The following is a 10,983-nucleotide window of genomic DNA, read 5'->3' as shown; positions in this document are numbered from 1 at the left end:
AAGTAAATCTACACGGAGAAAGAGAAACAAACCTTGTCTTCTGGAATAGCTATTTTTTACCTCTTCAACTTGAAGGATTGGCAACATCACTATTTACATATGACACTTAGGATATACTTCCCTTATTACTACTATTATATAAAGAAAACTATATATTCTTTCTAAAGTCCTGGGTCTTAAATTTCGGATCTGTTTCTCAGTTAGCGTCAGATGGTGGTGGTAATGGTTTGTAATAGGGGATCTAAGTGAAATTGGACATGAGGCTTTTTCAGTGATGCTATAAATAGGATGCCTACTTTATTAGGTTACTTTAAGTACTATTCTGTACTCAAAGTGCATATGTGCTAATGTTGGTTTTGGTTGAAATTTTGAAGTAGGTCCTCTTGTCTATAAATATTTTATTCAAGAAATTTAATAAATGACAAGCCAAAGAAAAATGTATAAAATGTTGAGGAAACAATAATCTGATAGTTCATAACTATGGTCTTCATGTACCCTCAAAGATAATGAACAATACCTAGGGAACTGACAAATCCAAGATGGGTGGTCAAGGGTACAGATATATAACCAAATTACCTAAGAAGACACCCAAGAGGGTAACAATTTCTCAACACATTGCTGACAAGAATGTTTATGTCATAAAATTAATAGATAGCTTTCAGTTATCACAGTGCTCTGAAGACTTACACAGCCCCTGGATTTTTGTCTTTTTTTCCCCAATTTATTTATGTTCATAATACCATATCAGTTTTCTAAAAATTAGCCCTCTGTGTTTTATATTAGCAGCACTGGTAAGGTGCACATTAATAACAATTGAAAGAATATTAATGATTACATTTATTTTTTAATTACCACTTTCATTAATCTCAGGTAATGCTTGCTGAATAATCATGCTCAAGAGAGAGTAACACTTTCTTTTTGTGTCTAAAAGCAGCTATCAGGAGGGATGAGCAATTGAAATCAAACTCTTGTCCCTCTGACTCTTGTCAAAAGTGTATACATTTATAAATACTTATCTATTTTTTATTTTATTTTTAAGATTTATTTTTTTATATTCCCCATAAAATTGCACCCCCCTTATTTTGACCCCAATCCCTCCTCTCCCCACCCCCTCCCATAGTGTGTCTCTGGTTTGTTGATTGTGATTTAAAAAATAAATAAATACTTATATATTGCACCATATAAAATGCAAAATAAGCAAAAAGCATTTACCTCTGGACAGACTAGAAATCCAAACTGTGATGTAAAAAGGATGAAATTCTGCCTATCAGTTACTACATGATTGCTACCACTGGTGGTACATGGAAGTCAAAATAAGCAGTTTCTAGAAGCTCAGTGAACGTTTGTCCAGAATGTAGCTATAATAATCATGTGAAAACCATCCCAAACCAAACACTCAACTGAGTGTTTCTAAAGAGGAAGAACACAGGGAATGACAACTTGGAGTTGTCATTCTGGGCAAGCAAAGCAGCTCAGGGTAGCAGTTAAGAACGTGAACTAAGGATCCAGACTAACCAGGCCTACCCTCTGCTCTGGCATCTCCTGGCTGTGTGAGCAAGTTGCTGTACCTGGGTTCCCTTGTGTATCAAATAAGAATGAAAATGATAATATTCATCACAATAATATATAAATGTATACCTCTGTTACAGTGTGAAAATTTGAAGTATAAAGAATATACATAAATAATAGTAACAATTATTACTAATTAATAATGTAATGTTTATTACATTACTAAACGCAGTACCTGGAATGTATTAAGTATAAGCCATGCTTGTTTTTATTGCAGTGTGTATCTGGAGCATTTTATGTGTCTAACATGGTCAGTCTCAATTGAAATGCTAGTCAGTGTGTGCAAAGCAAACAGAATACTCATCTCCAGAGTCTGTTAGGAATTCAGGGGTGGGTGCTGACTGGATGGGCCCAGAAGTATGTCAGTGGAGGCTGTGTTTGTACACTTCTCCAATGCGTTCTCATAGCCCTGGGTAAAATTGAGCTTCTCCAGAGAGCGTGGCCTTAAGGGCAGTCACAGGCCAAGTAGGGGCAGATGCTTACTGCTGGCTAGTAATGTACAGATGTCCTCTCTTTTCTTTCCTCTCTCTAGTCTGGCACTTAGCTTTTAAATTAACTGGCCTAAACACCCTAAATCCACTGGGGGGCTGGGGGAGACCCTCCACCAGCTGTTCATAGGATATTCCAGGGGAAACTTAGCTCTTACTGAAGCCCTGAACCTAGGTCCTAGGTGAACTATGATGTGGAACTCTTCCCTCCTTCACCACTCCCTGCATCTCATTTCTACACACACTCCCCTGCTCAAAAGTTAACTCTCCAACTTCCACACCCTATATAGAGTCTGGCAGCAGCACGGCCAGCAGGCCACAGCAGGTGCAGGCACTAGGCAGCACTGGCCAGGACAGCTCTTCTGCAGTGATGGAAATGTTTTATATCTGCACCATCCAAAGTGGGAGCCATTAGCCAAGTGTGGCTACTGAGCATTTGAAATGTGGTTGATGTGCAAGGGAAACTGAATTCTCAAATTTTATTTAATTTCAAGAAATTTAAATATTCATGTGGCTAACAGCAATCACATTGCACAGCAAAACTGTAGACACAACCTGAGTCCAAGCCCCGGTCCTGTATTTTCTGGCCCCATGACATTGGGAAAGTGACTTTAATTTTCCTGGTTTCAATTTCTCCTTCTATATAGGAGTAATGTGTTACTTACTCTTTAGTGGTGCTCCAAAGACAAAATGAACTCTTAAATTGAAGCACCAGGATAGGACATGATCTAGAGTAAACTTTCAGGAATGTTAGCTATTACAGGCATTAAAAAACACTTAATTATGTTTTCCCATGATTCAGCTATGTTTGTTCTTCTTAGCGTATTGACTGGTTGAAGTAATCACACCAAAATCATGCTCAGTGATCCCTTGAGAAAACATCAACCAGTAGTACTGGATAGAAATATTATAAAAGCTACTCTCAACTGCACCTTGGGGAAATTCACTGCTAACCATGCATAGCTGAGCCTTGGAGAAACATACCTTAAACCTTTTTCATTGAGATATCTTAATCTGTATGTTTTTCAATTACTGAGTCATAAGAAAATTTCTTGAAGCAATATCATATTTTGTTCAGGTGAGGTTGAATGATTTGGGCATTGCCTGAAATATCTGACATGGATATTTTATAAATAAAGGGTCACCAACAATCACTTACCAAAGCAGGAAATCAATCTGATAGTTTTTATTGAATAGCTGCTCTGTGCTAACTACAATGGAATCCACGAGAATAGTATGACATAATCTCTGCTTTTCAAAATTTCTGTTTAAGAATCTCTGCTTTTAAGAACATTTTAGGAGATGTAATCTTTTCAAGACACAAAGGGCAGAAATCTGCAGCAGGATAAGTGCAGTCGTTGTTTGGAAGAGGAGTTCAATGTTGCTAGAAATGGTTGGGGGAACTTTATAGACAGATCATAAAAACCAACAAAAGAGCATTGCTCATCTTCCAGGTCTCAAAAGGAAGCATTTCTGGAAAGCATGCTTGTGGAGGCATTGCTTAAGTTAGGCTGGTGTGCAAATTATGCATGAAGTTCCTTTAGATTCAATTCATTGGACAAATATTTATTGAGTATCTAATATATGCCTGGCGGCTTGTCATTTGCTCGGACTTGCATAGTTGAAAACTTCATCTGGGGTGGGGGATCTGTTTTATGCATAGCAACTACAAACCCCAATATTCATAAACCAGAATGACCTAGAACTTGAAGATGTTAATTTACATGGTTATCAGGAGAACAATTCTTACAGAAATGTCACTGTCTAGGGGTCATTTGAAGTCATTGTGAGTGGGCTTTATGTTTCACGCCTTTCGGTTTCTATGTACTTTATTATGAAAAAATTCCTTTTAAAAGGCACATCAGGGATTTCCTATTTCATGTTCTGAGGAGTAACTTTGAAATGTATATTCTAAAACTGCAGTATCATATAATTCTCTCTTAAGTGTATACACCTCCATATTCAGCAGGATACCTAAAATAGAGAATTTATTTAATGTTAGAGAGCTGTGACCCACATCTCCCCCCTCACACACACAAAAAGTCTTCATGATTCATAAGTCAAAAAGAAAGAGAATGAAGGAATAAAATAAAGAAAAGTCTTAAAACAGAAAATCAGCTTATTGTCACCCCTTTCCATCTAGAAATATTGAGTCTCCCAAGACACTCTCCCTTCAAAGTCTTGTGACTACAAGTGTGGTTCCTGGACCAGCAACTTCAGCTTCATGTAAGAACCAGAATCTCAGACCTAACCAGTACTAATTTAGACCAACTAAATTAGAATTTGCTAAATCTGCGTTTAACAAGATTCCCAGGTGAATAGATATGTGCATGATAAGTTGAGAAGTGCTTTTCTCAAGAACATTAAGATATTACTGAATTAACTTGCAAACATGACTCCAGTTCACTGAGCCTGGCATCCTCTGCTCCTTTCACAACTAACTACATGTCAACTGGTCCTGCATCACAGACAGAAATAATGTTTTCATGCTGACAGTCCCTTTTCCTCAAGCAAATACTGAACACCCATTTAAAAAATATCAGTTAAAAGAGATAATAAACTGCTTTCTTACCAGGTCACCTACACGAACATAAACTCATCATTCCATTTGACTGCTTCTTTTTTTAAATTAAAGCATGAGCTACAAATGCAGCCTAATAAGTATAATAAACAACTAAATCACAATGAGAGGAGAGCAGAAAATATTGAGGAACAAAAATATATTGCGGTCAAGAGATACGGAGGGGACAGCAGGGTGTGAGCACCCGCCCCTCTTCTTCCTTACTGCTATAGGTGCTCTTCTCACACTACTGACTGCCTACCTGACCCTGGCAAGACCTCCATGCTTCAGGGGGATAAGCTGAGCTGGTAACAGATCCCTACATCAGGGACCCTCATTTATAAAACACTGTCTAGGCCAAATGAAATTAAGTCCACTATTACCACAACTGGAGGCATTCAGTTTCTAATTAATATTAAAGTTTTTTAAAAACTGGAGTACAGTGCATCTTTTGCTTTGGAAAGATGGATGATAAAAAAAATAAAAATGGATCTAGCTTACAGTTGTGGCCCTTTTGTAATTATTAGCCACAAGCAACAACCACTCCCTAAGAAGATACAAAACGATTGTTCAAGAAAAGGTTGCTGCTCCTTTGTAAAAGCAAATTTATAAAAACTCAGGGCCTCCCTGGTGGTGCAAGGGGTTAAGCACCACACTATGAAGCAATCCTCAGCCTCTGCAGCATGAGTTCAATCCCTGGCCGGCCAGGGAGAAACCCACATGGCACAGCAGACCTCTCCTGTCTGGTCTGCTGCTCCCCTCAGCAGTGTGTTTCAGTCAGTCCACCTGTTCTGTTCCCTGCTCTGTCTCTGGTGACTTCTCTAACTCCCTGCATCTCTGGCCTGTACCGCTCTTGTATGCATAAATAAATAAATCTTTAAAAAAAAAAAAGCAAATTTGTAAAAACTCAAACCCAATATCAATTCTGACTCAATCATTATAATGAATGTTAGGTAATTTAATATAAGTTAAATATAATCATGTAACCATCAGGAAACAAATAGAAAAAGGGCCCAGATGATAATTTTGTATTGATAAGTGTTTAGCAACTGGTTCTTTGAGGGGGAAAGTCCTAACAATAGCATTTCCTGATTTCTGTGACATAAATGCTCCCAACACAGTCATTTTCATTGTGATGTCACTGAACAGAGCTCAGAAGAAATGCATGCAATTGGTTCTCAGGATGCAAAAAGCTGTCCTGGCACCCTGCTGTCAATAACTAAATGTGCAGATTTTTCTACTCATCACTAGATTTAGCAACATTTAATTTCTTGTCCACATTTGTATTTATATATACCATGAAAATTCTAGTGGTTCCACTGTTAATCTTAAAGGTCTCAGGGCCAAAGTTTATACTGCAGATGGATGTCTGTTTTCCCATTATTTTATTTTCATCCTATCAGAAAAAGGCTTGCACTTTTACCCCTGCACATCAATCACTCGCAGGCTGATATTTTTAATACCTGCTAAAAATGGGGAAGTCCTCTGTGTGGCTTATGTTTCACTTTCTTGGATCTCTTCCCCCGAGTTTCTGTCCCTACATTAGATGTAATCATGAATTCTGATGATAGACATGAGGCAGTAGCCAGCAATATGCACACTTTGAGGTACTTCATCACAACATATGGCAGCAATATTCCTCAAGATCGGCAGGTAGATTAAAGTTGAAGTGGTTACCTCAAAAAAAATAATTTTAAGGCAGACATTTATAGATATACAAAGCAGGCTTCTTAAGCTATTTGTCATTGATGATATTTTAATCCCATAATAGAAAACAATATTACTTGTGAATAAAATTTAAATTATAAATCAGTCTTAATGCTATAAATCATGTTCAGCTAATTAAACAAAATCTATGATGCACTTACTGTAATATGCATGAAGATGTGATTTCTCATAACGTTAACTTACACAGTATCTCCCAATCTTTCACAGAAATACTAATGATAGCATGTTAAAAGAAGACAATTCACGAGGCTACTAGAAATTAAGGTTCTCATAAAACCCAATGCCAAAATCTGGGATAAACAAAATGGTTATAAGAAATATGGACATGAATTTAGAATATTGATCCAAGCATCAGCTCACAGCATTAACTAGCTTTGCTTTATGAAAAAGGAACTGCATGAATAAGGTAGGAAAAATCAACTACAACCTTGCAACCTAACATGGTTCTTAAACAGACATTAAGAACTGCTCTGAGAAATAATTCCTCTATAATGCTTAGAACAGTACTTTGCAGGGTGGAGATATCTGAACTCCTAAAACTACTAATTCGCACTTCCACTGGCATTCTGCTACATCTTGCAAGTCAGGAAATTCTACAAAATAAGTGGGAAGAAAACAGGGAGAGGGGGTAAGAGAGGACACAATTCAAAATTGTATGGAACATTCTAGAAATTTAATTATGGTTTTTAATGTTCCAGAAAATTGGGCTATAAAATTAGCACCTTCACTGGATTTGTACCTGCTAGAAAAATGGAAATTTATCTAGACTTGTATATGTGAATCTTCTCTCTTCTAACAAGGAATCTGAGAAAGGCATCTGATCACTGAACAAACAGTAAGAAGCACATAGGTCAAATTAATCACCCTATTTGTTGATAAGTACTAAGTCCAGATAGATGTTATCTTTAGCAATGATGAAGACAGAGGAAGTAATAGAGAAGAAATGTCTCAGTGCAACAAAACAAATTATAAAGCTTCAGGACAAAAGGGGAAAGCAACAATCAGGAGATCCAGAGAGAAGCACATGTCCATGATATTATTAAGTGCAAGATCCAAAAGAAAATTTTCATAATGTGTAAAAGACATGCCCTCTATGAAACAAAACAAGTCATTTCAGGAGTTGAAATGAAATGAAAGGAGATGAATGAGATAATGAGAAATTATAAAAACACAGTAGCAGAATTTAAGATCTCATTGAAAGAGTAAAAAGCAGAACTGAAGCTGCAGAAAACTGATGGGGTGATGTGAGAATTACACCCGAAAAGCCCTCTTAGAATCTGGGGAACAAAGACAAATATATGTAAGTAATGAGAGATGACTGCAGATATGGAAGAAGGAGGATGGAGAAACAATATTAAGTTATTCAGTGATATTAGAGAGCAGCACAGACAGAACTCCATAAAGAAGAAATGAGAATAAACTGAAAATGATGTCATCAAAACTGTAGTTTTACTGTAGTTTAATAAAATCCTTGAGCTGAGAAAAAACAGTACATATATTTTTAAAGGACTTTCTAAAGACCAGGAAAAAAATCAGGTAAAGAAATACAATTTCTAAGCAGATGTGACAATATTTCAAGTAACCAAAATAAATATTTTTTAATACTATAAATATGTGAACATGGTTACTAATACCTGAACAAACTTACCTTTAAAAGACTCTCTTCTAGTGGGTTCTCCCAAAAGCATATTCTGAGACAAGGGTGTGGTGTTCCAAGGTAGCACCTGTAGGAGTATAGGAACATGAATCAAGGAAGAAAAGGGAATCATCAAAGTGATCTTTACTGAGCTGGATGCAACTATGAGCAGTGGGGACTCAGTCCTAATGGAGAAATATAAGACTACTGAGCACACACACACCAGGCTCTCCACCCAAGGTGTCAGGCAGCTGGGATATTTATCCTGACCTGTCTCCATCCTCCGCCCATATGCTAGGAGAAGTCCTCGGGCAGAAAGTCACAGGGACTTGTAGTGGATTCTGTTGGTACATGCTAGAATGGCTAGTTCTTGGTGATGTGAGGAGGTGACTGAAAGTATCTGCTGACCGTGATCAAAACCCTAGTTAGTTCAGACTTCCATACAGCAAAAATGGTGATAGGTAGTGAATTAATGTCAGCAAAGTTTTGAAGATAACTGAATTTATATTAATATTTGATATCCACCCAACTCCTTTAAATGCCACAGCAGACATCTACACATGCAAACCTCAAAAACTGTATTGTCCATGCACCGCTCTTTTAAAAAATTAGTTGAAAATTTCCATATAAAAATAGTTGATCCTACTTACTTAATTTCCTTTCCTACCTAATTCCCTTTGAAATTATGAATTAGAAAAACAAAAATGTTCATCCTCAATATAAGATAGAAAATAAATCCATTAATCCAGAAGCTTTGAAGAATTTCTACAAGGAATAGCAAAAATAGGATCTGGCTTAGGAAAGTACTACTCCCAAGGTCCAATACTTAAAATATGTAGAGTGATTCATTCCTAAAGAAGAATCCCAGGGTGGCAGGTAGCAACTGAAATGACTCACAATGTTTTCCATCTTCTGATATTCATGTATCATGTCTACATGTGTTTTGGAACTAGTGACCTGCTTCTGACAAATAGAAAACAGTAAAAATTATGGGCTATCATTTCTAAGATTAGGTTATGAAAACTGTGACTTCTGACTTGCTAGTCCTCTCTCAACTGGTGCCATTTTTGCCCTCTAACTTGCTCACTTTGCCGTTTGTAAGATGCTCTATGAAGAGAGGCATATGGCAAGGACCTAAGAGTGGTCTCTGGTCAACGTGAGGAATTAAAGCCCTTCGTCCACTAACCCTTGAGAAGCTGAGCCCAGACAACAATCATTAGCGAGCTTGGAAGCTGCATGTTGAGATGAGTCTGCAGACCCTGCCTACACCTTGACTGCAGCCTATTAGAGTCACTGAAGCAGAAGACCCAGTTAAGCTGCCTGGATTCCCTCAGAAACTGAAATAATAAAAATTGTTTTAAGTCATTAAGTTTTAGAGTAATGTGTTACAAAGCAATAGATAAAGCACCCAGAAATCCTCCCACCCCTATAGGGAAATTTAGGACATGGAAATAAGGAAGCAGTGGACAAATGGAACCAATTCAACACCTGCACCTGTGCTGCACAAACTTTCCTTGCAAATCAGCAAGGTGTTCAGTGGTGAATCTATTACCACAGCGAGTCCCACTGGATGGTGTCCTGCCAGTCAGAGGTCAGCTTCAGCTCAGTACCCACAGCCACGTGTGTGTTGCTAGCTTACCCAGGGCAGGGCAGTGGAGGTGGTTCACTTCCTGTGAAGGCAATAAAAGGGTACAATTTAGGTACAAGATTATAAATAAAGCCAAATAAAAGTCGGTCTGCTTCTTACTCACCCCATGCACCGGCAATCTTAAACAATGTGATGAAGTATTTCTCCCCACTGGGGCAGACAGTCCTTACCACTTGCTCCCCTTTAGACTGCCAGGACAGAGATCTTATAACTGCTTGGCAGAATGAGGCTCCCTGCTAATCATAACCTTCCTGATAATTCCATCTGCATTTTTTGTGGAAAACTGGATCCCTTACCCAACACAGATGCCTTCACAGATCAGAGTGGCAAGAAAGAGTAGGCGAAAAGGCAGTGGTAATGGCAGGCTCTGGATCAAAATAAATGAGACCCTTAAATCTGACTTTCAGGTGAGCACCAGCGCCGCGCGCACAGACTGCCTCTGATCACCTGGCTGGGAGAGTAGTTATTCTCATGCAATCAAGAAATATTTGAGTGCTATTTTGAGCCGATATCTTCCTGGATAGAGAATTGGTAATTCATGGACACAAATAATTGCCTTTGTGTTTATATTTGAGTAGAAATATACTGAAATAAATTAAAAAGTAAAATATATATCAATGATAAGAAGTGCTATGAAGAAAACTGAAGCAAGGAATGGAGACAGCATGCATCAGGATAGTTTTTGCATATTATAGTAAGGAGCTCAGATAAAACCTCAATGTGTGTATAGAGTGGGGGAGGTACTTGAATGAAGACTTGGAAAAGGAAAAGCAAGCAATGTGGATATCTGAGGAAAGGACAATCCAGGTAGGAGTATGATCATTTACAAAGTTTCTGACATTAAAGAATTCTTGGAGTATTTGAGAAACAACAAAGAGACCAGAGGGCTAGAGAATAAACGAGGGAAAATAGTAAATGAAGGAGGTCAGTGACTTTCTGCTTCTCTCTTCCTTTCATCACAAGTTTTCTGCAAATTCCTTTCATCTATAGAATCTAAAGCTGAACCCTGCTGGCAAAGGTTTCTGGGAAGGGTAGTTCCAGGCATTCAACCCTTTGATACCAGGGAGAGAACACAAATGGGCAGGAAAAGTGCAAATGCCAATAGGCAATCTGGCACATTAATTTTCCCCCCTTTGCTTTCTAGGATCTGAACATAATTTATCAAAAATGACTTCTAAGACTTCAAGACACTTAAATAACCTAAAAGAATTAAAGGAATACCAAGCACCTGCATTTTAAGTCATGTTTTCTGGTTCAACTCAATTGCTTGAGCTTGAACAGGCCCCTTATCCTCTCTGACACTCAGTTTCCTAGTCTGTCTGGAGAAGATAACAATGTATCTCAAAGTCACACC

General features: G+C 37.9%; 1 long non-coding RNA gene across 1 annotated transcript; it reads right to left on the bottom strand.

The window, feature by feature from the left end:
- Window positions 1-6,100: 6,100 nt before the first annotated feature.
- LOC129144897 (uncharacterized) lies at window positions 6,101-9,644 on the bottom strand. The gene is made up of 3 exons (XR_008549703.1): window positions 9,470-9,644; window positions 7,994-8,069; window positions 6,101-6,294 (listed from the first exon to the last, which is right to left on the bottom strand). It is a non-coding gene; the product is annotated as an uncharacterized LOC129144897 (long non-coding RNA).
- Between the last annotated feature and the right edge of the window lie 1,339 nt (window positions 9,645-10,983).

This window comes from Talpa occidentalis, unplaced genomic scaffold (assembly GCF_014898055.3).
Source record: "Talpa occidentalis isolate TD23 unplaced genomic scaffold, MPIMG_talOcc4v2.1 talOcc4.7, whole genome shotgun sequence".
Classification (NCBI taxonomy): Eukaryota; Metazoa; Chordata; class Mammalia; order Eulipotyphla; family Talpidae; genus Talpa; species Talpa occidentalis.
This window is presented reverse-complemented; position numbering and strand designations above follow the sequence as displayed.